Source organism: Hyposmocoma kahamanoa, unplaced genomic scaffold (genome assembly GCF_003589595.1).
Source record: "Hyposmocoma kahamanoa isolate Upper Pololo Valley unplaced genomic scaffold, ASM358959v1 62, whole genome shotgun sequence".
NCBI classification, from domain to species: domain Eukaryota; kingdom Metazoa; phylum Arthropoda; class Insecta; order Lepidoptera; family Cosmopterigidae; genus Hyposmocoma; species Hyposmocoma kahamanoa.
In genome coordinates, this window is record NW_020653850.1 from 5,417,465 (window position 1) to 5,431,176 (window position 13,712).

The 13,712-nt window shown below is 35.4% G+C and overlaps 1 long non-coding RNA gene across 1 annotated transcript in view; it reads right to left on the reverse strand.

Moving 5' to 3' along the window:
- LOC113229624 overlaps window positions 1-13,712 on the reverse strand; it is a 152,393-nt gene that overhangs the window by 120,382 nt on the left and 18,299 nt on the right. The window contains exon 2 of the long non-coding RNA XR_003310427.1: window positions 5,311-5,395. This is a non-coding gene — a long non-coding RNA (uncharacterized LOC113229624). The remainder of the gene's footprint in view (window positions 1-5,310; window positions 5,396-13,712) is intronic.

Consider the following 13,712-nt stretch of genomic DNA (forward strand, 5'->3'; position numbering starts at 1 on the left):
GAGGGTGGGAAAATTAACTGCATGAAAAAATATTGAACACAAGCGCAGCCTGTTCGCACAATTTAACATTTTATCAAAATGATATTTATTTCACAGGTCTTTATTTTTATAACATCAAGTGATGGGACGAACAAGTCGTGCGCCTGATGTTAAGCTACACGCCTGTCCATAACAGTTACAGTACCATTCAGAGCTTTAAATTTCAAAGATCTGAGGGGCACTGCCACTGCACCCGTCAACCTGAGACGTAAGTGGACAAGTGCCATGTGCCAGTAATTTCACCAGCACCCTTATCCTTCAAAACCGGAACACAATAATGCTGACATTACTGCTTGACGGCCGAAATAAGTAAGGTGGCAATACTACCCTGGACGAACTCTTTCACAAGGAGCTCTACTGCTACTATTTACTATTACTATAGGAAGAAAATTACACTTGAAATCCTCGTATTGATTAAACTCTACTTATTCATTAAGGCAGATTCCCCTGAGAAGAGCAAAACGGGTCACTGCCATGGATTTTTGTCGTTCAAGTACGCAGAAGCCGAATATGTATACCTTTAGTGTAAAGTTAGCGTTTTAAACCTCGTAAGTCGCAAATTTTGAATAACAACCGGAATCCTATTACAGAAGCGCATACATTGCCCCTTAAACGAATTTGTGACTACGCAAACCACTGTCAAGAATAGCCAATTTTTTTTAACCCCGTATTGATGTTATGTTTATGGCTGCTGGCCAATGGAACAATCTTGTTGTAGAATGGCGACCATGTCAATGAAAACATAATGTAGAACGCCCTGTGGCAAGATGGACGGACGACTTGAGAACGATAGCCGGCGGGACTGGATGCGGGCGGCACTAGACTGCGAGAATTGGCGTGCCCAAGTTGAGGCTTATATCCAGCAGTGGATACGTGTAACCTGATGATGATTATCACTATTTTCCATAAAAACATTACTGTTCTACATAATATCAGTGACAACAGCCTGTGACAACACTGTGGCTGACCCAGGGTCATGATCTTAACTTAGAAGGTCCCTGTTCTTGTACAGGTTATAGTGCTCTTCCTGCTTAACCAAGAAATTGATAGGGAGGGTCATTAGAATCAAAAAACATGTCGAAGATACGGGAACTGTTCTAAACATAAATGTATTGTGACGCAAGAATCTGAGAATCGTAAACATCTAAGGGGCACAACCATTGCGCCCGTCACCCTGAGACATAAGCTGACAAATCCCATTTAACACCAGAACGCAATAATGCGCACATTACTGTTTGGCGGCAGAAATAGGTAAGGTGGCAGTACCGTCCGCTAACTAAGTGACAAAAAATTTTTTGAAATATCTTAAAAAAACATAACCCAGTTTTGCAACGTCAGGGTAAGTTCCGATAAGTCAAACACGTTAACTAATTTTTAAAAAGAATTTTGTGCTCTAATTTTTGCTCTTTAAAACGGATATTTGTCATTTAGCCGCATTTTAGTTAGTGGACGGCAAAGTACTTCCCTGGACGAACTCTTTCACATGGCGCTCTACTGCTACGAAAAATGTATATATACAGCTCTCAGTGGCACTGGAATTGCCATGGCCAAGCGCAATTGTTCGTCCCGTCATTTGGTAACACAATAAGAGTTCGTTAGAAATTGTCCTGTAGGCAAGTCAAGAATTTAATTAAGGCATAGCTTTATTTGAAAAAGCTTGTTAGTCAAGGTTACACATTTTCGTCTATAAAATTGTAAATACAATTTTTTTTGTTATTTTTTTATTTTGACAAGTTATTATTTCGATACTCGCCATATTAAACAATCTTGTAATTGACATGTCAAAAGCCATTTACTTATTAGTAGCAAAATTTTGGCAGTCCTAAATACTTGTATACAGCTTAAAAGCAACAGATAAAAGATCCTTACCTATACTTATCCGAAACTACACTACAAATATAGTATTTTTCAAACAAAAAGCATCCATGTTGTATAAGTGCTTGAGTACACAATATGTTAAAACGCAAACAAAGATACAATAACCACAAATTAGGAACAACATTCAGAAAATACATCTCAACCAGAACTAGAACTAGAACACCAAAATTTAGAAAACGTAGCGCTTACGTTACCAACTATATAATTACAAATAATAATATTTTTTCGAGCTCAGCCCGCGGCGTTGGCTGTCGAATCAAATTTTACTATGTAAACGTTACCCAGTTTCATTTAACTTTATAAGACATTTCTCTCCGAGTTTATATTAAATGTTTCTCCCCAAGTTTATTGTTTCACAAATTGACTTATACATTTTATTCATTTGTTTTAATTAAATGAACAATAAATGCACGTTTAGCTACAATCACACTTAATGTTAAGCGACGTTGGTACGCCTGTTCTCTTTAGCATCGCTCTTAATTCTAATTTTTACGTGTAATGTAAAAGTAGTAAGTTGTAATGTTCACATGTTGTCAAGATTTCACCACTGTTAAATTTATTTTTTCCGACATTTACTTTTGGAACATCGTAGCAACATCTCTTTAAGATCATTTAAACTAATTTGCTTATCTATTTTATCGACTTAGTTACTATAATACTAAACTCTTTAGACTATTAGTTAAGGCTACAAGTCCCTCGTTTCCAGGAGTTCCTATTTTCCCACCTGACCATACAGTAGTAAATCCCATGCCATTGCAGTTGAATTACTTCACAAAATTTACTTGTGCCATTTTCAAAATTTCTTAGCCCCTTTTGCCTTTTGAAGCGTTGATGTACTTGTTGTTCGATTGCCGCCATTGTAAAAAGATCACGAAGTGTAATCTCATTAAAAAATAACATTCGGAAGCGACAGTTTGCTCGCACATCAAATACGCCGACTGTATTCAAATATTTACATTGCACGTTGAAGTGCAATGCAAACGTGGTGAACGTAATTTCAATCCATTTGTCGTTTTGATTACGGCTCATTCATTCAAGTGTGATTAGGCAAATATTCGAGAATGTAATATAAATATTTACGCTCTATCGCTTTTATTATAAGGTTCATTTAATTTTCACGAGACTTAATTTCACGAATCAGTTCGCCTCGTTGAAGCCTTCGCTGACCAGGTTGGCTGCTACTTCCGTCAAAGAATATACACAATCAAAGGGTAAACGGTACCAGGTCATGGGTACAATGCCCGGGGCGCGGTTCTCTATGAATTTTTTACCATAACTCAAATTTGTTTTTTCTTAAAATCAGAACAATCTTTATTTCATAATTAAAAATATTACACTTGAAATCGTCACATTGGTAAAATCATAACAGATCTTTGAATTAAATGCCATGCGACATTTTCTTCCAAGATAAACATCTGCACCTGTATAGTGTGTTATGTAAACTCAAAACGAGTCTGGTAACGTGATAGCGACGTGTTGATACTTATTGGAGCAGAAATAATCACCGCAACCTGTTTTGTACCCTACGGCTTTTTCAACACTGTTCCATATAGAAACCTTTTGAGTTTCTGATATCCAGGGTAATTAACTATCTACACTTTTTGTGATGGCTTTTACAACATATTATTACAGGGCCATTTAGGAATTCTCAGTTCACGTTCTCAGCATATTCAAGCAAAGAAATGTAACGATTATGACTGGTTACAGATATCTTACCACGGTGTGGTCTTTTATTATGAACCCGTTATTTCAGAGCGGTTTTCAAAGAGAGAAAAGAATATACAGTCGTTCTACTGTTATGATAATTTTTATACAAGGCCGCATCTGACGGCCAATTAGACGCCTCAAAAAAACAAAAAAATGTTTACTACAAACCGAAACCAACAAAATATCCATTCATAAAACATATAAAAAATCAAATTTTTTTTTTCAAAGATATTTGTACAACGATTACATCTTTTGTCACAAACAATTGTGTTATTTCATGTGCTACTGTTGTTTGAATTTTCTGGAACAATTTTCATATTCATACTAAATTGCAAAGTGCAACGTGAAGAAACAAAGTTATAAATCACACTATGCATTTGCATGAAACCATGTGCAGTTTTCAACGAATGTATTGTTTTGAATAATTAATAGTGTAATAAATTGTTGTGCTAAATAATATTACAATATACACGTCTCAGTTGAATATCTCTATATATTGCACGCTCGATAAAAAAGTGACTAAGTTCGAAAAATAATTTATCGACTGTGAACTGGCAACCGGTGCTATCTCAATTTTCTAAAGATTTCACTTTTTAATACCATTTTATACTATTTTATACTCTGCAGCGTTGCAAGAAATTCCATCTCAGATACATTTTATTTCGGCGCCAGAATCGACTCTGCACAGAACTTCTAACCAGATGCTACATAAATGACGCACACAATTATTTTCTTCATCCAGTAAAATTGTTTAATTGAAATGGTACCGGTTGGCAGTTCCCAGTAGCTATGTGAAACTTTTTTTATTTTTTTTTTGTTTAACTTATTTTTGATGCCAAATGAGGGGATGAACAAGTCGTGCACCTAGTGGTAAGCGACACGCCTGTCCATATCAGTTGCAGTGCCACCCAGAGCTTTATATCGCAAAGTACTGAAGTGCACTGTCGTCCTGAGATATAAATTGACATTTCATGTGCTTGTAATTTCACTAGCACGCTCTTCAAAACCGAAACTTATGTAGTACCTAATGCTCACATTACTGCTTGGCGGCAGAATTTCCCTAGACTTACGTAAGTACTGCTACTTCCCTGGACGAACTCTTTCACAAGGAGCTCTACTGCTACTAAAATTCTGACTAAATGTTCCAAATAGGACAATAATATATTTGGTATGATATATATAATATACTACTTTATTAAATACGCATTTTTTTTCAGTTAACCAAAAACGTCAGATTTCTAAATGGGCGTAGTTAAACAAAAAGGATCCAATGCACATCCAGTCACTTTCGAGTTATGGCAGTTTAAAGTTTAAATGTGTTTCTCATACTTGTTTTATTTTCAAAACTTACTATGTCATGTAAATCCAGGGATATTTATTTATGTTTACGTGTTAGACTTTTTTTGTTGATCTAAGAGGTTAGACTTTAAGAACCGTTTGGTACATATAACTCATTTTTTGATTATTTTGTGGATTGAATCCTTTTTGATTAACTGCGTCCAATTAATTACGTTACTTTATTTTTAAGGGTTGCCACATGACACAACATCGACACAATTTAGTTATAAATGCTTTTTTTATTGTTGCCTTCACATCACGTACTACGTTAACTTGAAGTTTAAAAGAATTGCTATATTAATAATAAATAAAACAGTTTATTCAACAGAGAATTAATGATGTACTGACCGGGTGCGCGGGCGGCATGCATGTGTCGATCGCTGGCGCTCGCGGCGCATCACCGCACGCGCAGTGCCTGTGCACTATACACTCCCTGTAACAATATACATACGCATTAATAACGGAATCCACATAAGATAGTAAAATACTAACGGAGGTTTGATAACAGTAACATAGGTAACTGATTGTTTCAGTCAATAACCAGCGTTTCAATCGAAGGTTTAAAATAACATACAAATTATACTTTTAAGTACATTAATTAAACATTTTAATGAATCAAATTAATAATAAAATTTGCTAAAATGAAGAAAAAAATATTATCAAAAAATATTTGGCATTAAAAATGATAAATAATTGCTAGTTATTTGTAATTCACTAGAGCAAAGAAAAGTCTCTAACGAGTTGATTTTAGTCACGGAGAGAGAACCGTAATATATATTCCATAAAAGTTACTTTATTACACTTAGGAATTGATATGACATCCGTGTATCTGTGTTTAAAGGCCTCACACGGTCTGTTTTTTTACAGATTTCCTCGCACGGCCGATAAACAGCGACAGTCACACACCGGCCCTGCTAAGGGTGCTGGTGAAATTACAGGCACATGGGATTTGTCAACTTATGCTCAAGGTGACGGGCGAAGTGACAGTGCCCCTAAGATCTTTACGATTTAAAGCTCTGAGTGGCACTGCAACTGTTATGGATAGGCGTGTCGCTTACCATCAGGCGCACGACTTGTTCGGCCCTTCATTTGGTATTATAAAAAAATACTGATAATTAACCAATTGCAGAATGATAACCAATCGCGGCGCCCGACCCCATCTATTTTTCGCTATGCATTTTAGTCATTGCACAGCTACGGACGCGTGTGTGTTATCATGGACGAGTCTCTTCCCTTGGTGCGAACTCGTGAGAAGTGATCGATAAAATCACGCACCGGGAGAAGCCGCGTTAAGATGTATTTGTACTCATGATTATTGTTTAAATTTAGAATGTTCTTAGAACATATTTTTTTATAAAAATGGTGGCGTTGACTAATTACAAGTTGTAAAAAATTACACTTTGGTCTACTTATTGGAAAGCATGATTTTTTGATAATAATAATATTGTTTCACAATGGGCAAATTTCTATGTTTTTTTAATAAAGGCGTCTATGTAACACTTTCATTTTCAACATCACATACAACAAACCACTGGATTTTACTCTGAACGCAGACCCGGCTCTGAAATGTGTTAGACACATTCTGAAATGTGTTAGTTGTCGAAATGAAACGTATTTTTGTTTCGTCAAAATGTCAGCGCCTGTGTGGTTTTCGTTCCGTAAATATCTCACAAAAGAAACCTACTAGACTGTTTCTGGGTTTGAATTCTTTAATAAAATTGTAGAAATTGTTGTTGTTTCGGAAAATATTTGTAAGGTTTTTATTTTGAATTATTTCTTGAATTAAGTTTCTCCTTCCTTTGTTTTCCATATCACTACATCATTATAATTATTACTAACTAAGAGTCATAAGTTTTGATTACCGTCTTTATTCCCAACATATTATTAGTTTAGAATACGAGGAGAACATTTGAACAGAAAGCTAAAGATTAAAAAGATTCTGACTATCTGTCTGTGTGTTATTGTCCTATATCGTAGTAATTAATTTATAATTAAACATTCTTGTAAATTCATAAAAAAAGAACAACTTTTTGGTCAAATACAAATACTTTTTAAATACTTTTTTTTTAAGTACAACAAAACATTTCCTGTAATTTTTGAATTTCGAAGCACCCATCGACACCCAATCACCACTCAAGCGAATCACGACGCTTGAATGATGCAATGTTTTTTTTCTCTTTTTTCTTCTGTTGTAGACAGGGAACGGGACCGGCAGCCTAGTGCGCCAGTTTTATTCAATGCCGACGACGCGCAAAAACTTTTTACTATCACCATTATATGATGAACTCTGACAAATTAACAGTTGGCAATTTGCAAGCTTGTTACGAAATTGTGTTAGTAATTTTCATTACTTTTTGGGAGTAAGATTGATAAATTATTTCGATAATGACTATAATGCTATAAACGACAAAATGTATCTTAAGAGTAGAGAATTAACTTTCGACGAGTATAACTAACTTCAGGTTTTAGCCATGATAATATTATTTTAGCAAGTAATCTTTTATGTTATATCCTATGTAGGTTGCAAATGTGTTGAGAAATTTCTAGAACCATTTCTAACATCTACGCTTTTTTACGGCACTTTTACCATAGTTTACAATCAGGGATCACCGTACATTGGTGTTTTGTATACTATAAGCTCATACACATTATGTGGATAAATCTATTCATTGCAAATTCACTATGAGTTGTTGGGTTAATGTTATTCTTTTGTTTTAAAGATTTTCGTTTATATAAAGAGAGGTAAAAATTAATTTAGTTACCGTATACCGTAACAAATCTCTCCAAAAGAACAGAACTATAAAAAAATATAGTAAAATTAAGTAGGTGGTGTTATTGTAATATGAAATCTTGTGATGAAATCAAAACGTGAATCATAATAAACCAGATATGACATTTATAGAAAAAGAAACACGTTTTAACTAAAATAAACTTATCGCCTGTGAACTGGCAATCGGTACTATCTCAATTTTGGGAACTTTACAGGATGAAGAAAAGAATTGTTTGCGTCGTTTATAATGCATCTAATTTATTAAATAAAAATACGTAGTTTTTAAGTATTTTTATTACACACACACTTTCTTTTTACTTTACACGTTATGCACAATTTCAATTAGTTAAGCAAAATAAAACCTGATCTAAAAGAATTCCCTCTGCGACGAGTAAGGAAATTAGATCCGAGAACAACCAGATGGCAAAGACCAAATGAGCTTAGTGAAGATCTTTTCCTGAATTAACCCTACCAGGAACGTAATCCAGTAACCATAGAGGACATCAAAAATCTTAAAAAACACGCACCGCTCGCCGAGTTAAACCTCAAGAGCAGTTCGGCAGAATTTTATGAATAATCTTACTTATAAACGAACATTTATATGAAAAATCAAAAACTAAATCCGCTGTATCAGCCTCAAGAAGCGTATATTCAAACAACGACACGCTAAGGCTTTAAACTTAAAATTTAAGGTCGTGTTTCCATTATGTCGTGACAACAAATAGTTGTACAGTTTAAAGTATCGTGGTTTGTATATTTAAATGAAGTTGTTCACGCATAGAACAACACGCTTAACTGTTGTTCACGACTTTTTTGACGTTACGACCACAGACTGTAGTGACAACGGGAAGCTAGAACGACAGTCGTCGAACGATAAATAAATCGTCACGATAAAAACGTCCACGATACAGTCACGATAAATAGTCGTGATATGGGAACAGGCTAGATGTGACAGTCATCCAACGATAAATAAAACGTTACGACACTGTGGATTTAAACATGGAATTTAAACTTGAACATACCGACTCATCCGTAGAACAAAGATCTATGTGCAAGACTACTTGTTGTCAGGACATAGTACCTACATTTCGTTCGTTGTTCTTCGCTGCGGATGTCAGATCGACCGTTGTTTGATTTTATATTTCCGAACCGAATTCCGGTATATAAATTCTCAAAACACCTTTACATAGACCTTAGTTTAAATAACGAAATCATTCTCGTAACGTACTTATTCTCTTTTCGCTAAATAATCACATACGACTGTGTTCTTAGGATGAGTCGATACATGTCACTTAGTATATTTACAATCAAAAATCTAAAGTGTTAAAAATTTTTATTTACAAACTTTTTACTGTCAATTAAATACAACATAAATAACCACTAAGGCTCAATTTATATTGCGACGGAACGGAATGGAAGCAAATTTTTCTAACGATACTGTGCCTGCTCGAGAATGCTCGCGCATTGCAGCGGAGGATTTTTGCTCGTATCTAGTTTGAACGTTACACAAATGAACATAAAATTCATTATGCAACGTATAATATCGGTACAAAAATTGGCTTCCATTCCGTTCCGCTGCAATATAAATTGAGCCTAACTGTCGTTACCATTGTACAGGATAATTTACTAACTTCGATCTTCAAGACTGTAAAATATGACCAAACCATAACCGCTCACGTCCGTCCAATCGATTGAATAGCGTTTTTATTCCCTTTTTTCCTCATCTTCTATGTGTCTTTGAATGGCATGTTTTTTATGCTTTTCCCCCGCAACTGTATAACTCAAATAGTCGCGTAGATAACTGTACGTGACGCTCGTTAATGTTGGCGCATGCGCACATGTGCGTCTTTGTCGACAAATTGCGAATTATGGCGCTTAGGCGAAAAATTTTAACACATATCGTTCGTATTTTCTCTGATTACCCGCAGAAACCCAATGAAAGGACGACAGTAACGCAAACTAGGCAATAATCTCTGGTTGTACGGTATCACTCTGGATACGGGCCTTTTTTGTGGTTCATAAACGGTCCATTAGATGGAAGGTAGTAATACATTTAATATCGCAAATATATTGATTAACGTGAAAAGATTGTATGTCGGCTAGCCCTTCCAAAATTTCAACAGTGCCGCTTTGCAGCAAAAGCAAATTTGCTGAAAGAGTTATTTCTGGGAAGTACTGCCAACTTACCTATTTCTACCGCCAAGCAGTGATTTGAGCATTACTGCGTTCCGGTTTTGAAAGTAAGGATGTTGGTGAAATTCCAGACACATGAGACTTGTCAACTTATCGTCTCAGGTTGACAGGCGCAGTGGAGGTTTGCGATTTAAAGCTCTGAGTGGCACTGCAATTGCTTACTCGGGCGTGTCGCTTATAATAATAAGTTAAAAATCGTAGTAAAAGGTATCCCTGTATAATAAATGGATAATGCCAACCTACTAATTTTTCCAGCTACAGCAGAAAATAAGAATTTCATCATTAATCTTAATTTTCTCTTATGTCCGTCCGTAAATTGTTGAAAATCGTGACTGTTGTTACAGTTGCCAGCAACTGTCACCATGAGCACTGTCACTCGTATCATGTGTCGCCTCATGCAGATACATGCACTTCTATCAATTCTCGCTGTTGCCCTACTTAGTGGGCTGTCTTTAATCCTCCATTTTTCCCAAGTTAAGTCATAATTCAAAGTAATATTGAAAATGCGAAAGTAACTTTGTGTGTTACGTTTTCATGCCCAAACCGCTGAACCAATTTTGATAGATTATTGAGATTCTTTTTGGTAAATAACTCCATTAGTTTTGTTATGATTATTATAAATACAAATATCGAACATATAGAAAATACGAGAGTACACGAGAACATAGAGAATAACAATAACAAAAGTTTATTGGGTTTACCGAGACACATATGAATGAGATAACAAACTGTAATATAATATTATAAACTTAAAACTATAACATATTACAACAAATAGACAAACAAAAGTAATTTGCATAGAAATGCAATTTACATTTAATAAAATTGCCGAAATAAAATTTGGACAGCTCGGTAACTTGACCTGTGGCTCAGTTAGTAAGAGCAATGCTACGGTGCAGCATGTTCATGGGTTCAAGTTCCACCGGATCGAAGAAATTTTTTCTGTGTTCGATCTTTGTATTAATAATCATAACAATTTTGATGAATTTTGGTATAGAGATAGATGGGACCTAGGACAAGGAGGTAAACTACTCTTTGTCACAAAAATCAATCTAAAAAGTGGCTGAAATAGGAGAAGAAAATTTATTTGGAGAATTGAATAAAAGTATGAAAATTTGTATAGTACAATAGGCTACTCGAAATACTTCTTTTACCAATCTGACCAGTATCTCATAAATCTTCAGTTCACACACAACTCAAGTAACATAACTCCTTGTCTCGAATGAAATGTTACACAAAATTAGGTCAATACAAACTCGACAAATTTCTCCAAGATCTTATTCAAATTACACATTGACCAAACATCGTTTGTCACAATTATTTGCTATGCAAATACCCGACCAACGTCAATAACTAACGTACAGTTAATTCCAACTTAAGCTATTTTAAGATGCGCTATTTACGTTTCACGCTCTAGCGAATGTATGTATATGTATATATAGCACGCGATTACTGTATTAGAACATGCGTTGGTATAGATTTTAGTAATACTTGATATACGTTTATAGCTCTTAAAAGCCGCTTTAGATGCACAGCTTTGTGACTGAACGAACAAGTCGTGCGTCTGGTGGTAAGCGACACGCTCTTTCACAAGGAGCTCTACTACTAGTAGTTTGGTTCATTCATAAGTATACCCTTCTAAAAGTCTAGTAATTGTGCAAATGCAAAGAAAGTACCAAAATAAACGTTGTTTAAAGCAAGAACAAACATTTATTGTTAGAACGTCATCATCGGATTTTGGGTAAAGATAATTTCACGCTTCTTGTAGATCAGGAACAAAACGGCAAATAAATATGTTGCATCCGTCGTTCACAGAACCAATCATTCGCGTGTCCTCCTTAGAAATAAGTATAATTTGCACACCACAAATCGCGCTTATTATTCTAAAGTGGCCTCACGTATTGTCTTGCGGGCCAGTCATTATGCCTTTTTACTTTTTACCCACATACCTGTAACTATTTGGCGAGAATTTGTCGGCAATCTCGCTTAGCTATTCAATCGATTTCTCATTTCTACTTTGTGTTTGATTTGGAATGCTTACTCTCACTGATTTCGCAGCTCTTAGCTTTTACTATAATTTCATGTTTAGGTATTAGATGTATTTGTACTTTTTACTCTATACTTTCCGTACCGAATTTCAATTGAGGAAAACTGGAATAGAGTTGAAATCAATATTTGTGTTTATAATAATGCTAAGGATGTACTAGCAGATAGCTGCTAGTACATCCTTTGGAAGTTATCATATGGTTGCATATTAGTCATTTAAACAGATTAACCCGCTAACTCTAAGCTAAGTCGAAATTTATATTATAGGAGTTAGATAAATTCCTTAATTTCGTAAATCAAAAACTGTTTTTTGTTTTTATCTATTGCACTATCAGCCTTCTGAGCAAACGCTTCCCTAATAGAGTCACGTCATCGTCATCCGGTGTAGCAAAAATCGTTTTTCTTTTGTAGTGTAAACTTTCTACACCTCTCTTCAACTTTTTAAATTTTGAGCAGTGAGGATCCAATAGTTGTCTGGTACCCCTAAGATTTCTTCTCATTTGAAAACCCTGTTTTCTTTATTATACGGCTTCCGGGGTCGTATGCCTTACACACCGGTTTTCATGATGGTGCCATCTCTGAGGTCCCGAATTCAATCCCCAGCCGGGCCAACGTAGAAAACCTAACTTTTCTATAATATCTCGGGTTTGGGTGTTTTTATTTTTTTAATATTTTCCTACCATCCCTCCGATATGTATTATTCGGAGTCCTTGAATATATGTGTTTTCTATGTATGTTTCTTTGTTATTTTTTATTATAGTTCTTCTTTCTTTATTCTTTAGATCTGGGTGTTTGTGGTACCGCTCGTTTGTTTCCGACTTCCATAACTAGCGCTTTAATTAGTTACTTTGGGGTCAGAGCAACATACGTGATGATATCTAGCTTTTAAAAAAATATTCGACAGCAGAAGTTTCGTATGTTCATGTAATGTAACACATTTTATCTAGATTCTATAACCTGAATACACGAATTTATTTACAATTTCGGTTAAGAATTGATGGAAATAACTAATTTGTAAATTGCATCCATAATACATGGCAAATAAGGCAAATACCTACAGCAACAACATACATATATATAATTTCATCAATAATACGTAAGGTGGCAATATTTCTCTGGACAAACTCGTTCACAAGAACTTTATTGCTACTGAATTTATTTATCATTCTCGTTGTTTCATTCCTTCAACGCTTTTGGACTACTCATGAGAAGATATTGTTTGGTCGTACTGTAAACCGGGAACCACACTGAACACACTGTTTATTTACAAATCGCTTTTAAAGGGTATAGTACAAAATACACACGAGTATTAGACTTACCGCTACATGATCTGCCTTACAAAACACGAGCATAGGATATCGGGTTCGTAATCGGTGGCAATGAATGAAATCGCGACTGTGTAGACCCGGTAATGGTCGCTGATGCGTTATTGATACACGCCCGCCGCAACGGTACTGAGCCAGCGCCACTATACTATGCGATCATTGACCAGTTAGTTTTCTACATCTACATGCATTTACATGCATTTTGCACTGTTCTTATCATAATAGTTTGGAGTCGGAGAGACGCTTCGGCGTCGGGAGGTGAGCGTGCTGACAAAATTACCTCTTTAGTAGGGACTAAAGAGGTAATTTTGTAGTATTACGTTTTCTTCAAACAATGTCGCAAACGTTCAAATAAACCATCAAACAAGTTTGACAAACTTGCCTGTAGTTCGCACTCGGTCATCTCTCTCTACAGT